Source organism: Elephantulus edwardii, unplaced genomic scaffold, assembly GCF_000299155.1.
Source record: "Elephantulus edwardii isolate Elephantulus edwardi_28Jun2011 unplaced genomic scaffold, EleEdw1.0 scaffold00124, whole genome shotgun sequence".
Taxonomy (NCBI): domain Eukaryota; kingdom Metazoa; phylum Chordata; class Mammalia; order Macroscelidea; family Macroscelididae; genus Elephantulus; species Elephantulus edwardii.
Genome location: NW_006399874.1, coordinates 10461967 through 10462812, shown reverse-complemented (window position 1 = coordinate 10462812; position 846 = coordinate 10461967). Strand labels below are relative to the sequence as shown.

The 846-nt window shown below is 45.5% G+C and overlaps 1 pseudogene; it reads left to right on the top strand.

The window, feature by feature from the left end:
- LOC102868000 overlaps window positions 1-592 on the top strand; it is a 5465-nt pseudogene extending 4873 nt beyond the window's left edge.
- Window positions 593-846: the final 254 nt, after the last annotated feature.

Genomic DNA, 846 nt, shown 5'->3' with positions numbered 1-846 from the left:
CACTTTCTATGTCTGTCCAGGGCATGACCTGAATACACGAGGGCTAACTCGTAAGTGCGGGGGACAGAGTGATTTCTATTGCCGAAGCTGGAAATGTGAAACAACTGGGCATACTTACTGGAAACCTTCTTCCTCTTGGGATTTCATAACTGTAACAGCTCACTACTCTCGAGTTAGCCTGGGAAATCCCAATTCCGTTAAACAAGCAAGAGCTGCATGCAGTAATTGGTGTCACCCCCTAAAAATCTCTTTCACAGATCCTGGGAAAAATGCCCGTCAATGGCAGTCAGGATATTGGTGGGGAATCAGGCTTTACGAAGAAAACTATGATAATGGGCTATCATTTATGATAAAACTGTTTGATCGTCCTCTACAGAGTACAGTAATAGGACCTAACCCTGTGCTGGCGGGGCTCTCTCCAGCTGAGAAATCGCCTCCTGTCCCACCCCAGAGCCAACTCATCTCAACTTCACTCACACCAAAGGGGTTAAAAAAACAACCCGCCTCTACAAGGGACCGTCTCCTCAATCTAACTAAAGGAGCTTTTAGTGCCCTAAATAATACCAACCCCCAAATCACTGATTCTTGTTAGTTATGTTTAGCCATCCACCCGCCTTACTATGAAGGTATCACAGTGGCAGGAACATATGAAAACTCCACTGAACATAATAACTGCACTTGGAACACTGAGACAAAGTTAACTCTAACTGAAGTTTCAGGAACTGGAACCTATATCGGGAACCCTCCTAGCAATCTCCACTCATTATGTAACACCACTACCCAAGTGCCCCTCTCTAAGGGATACTTAGTTCCCAATACCGGATATTGGTGGGCCTGCAATACTGG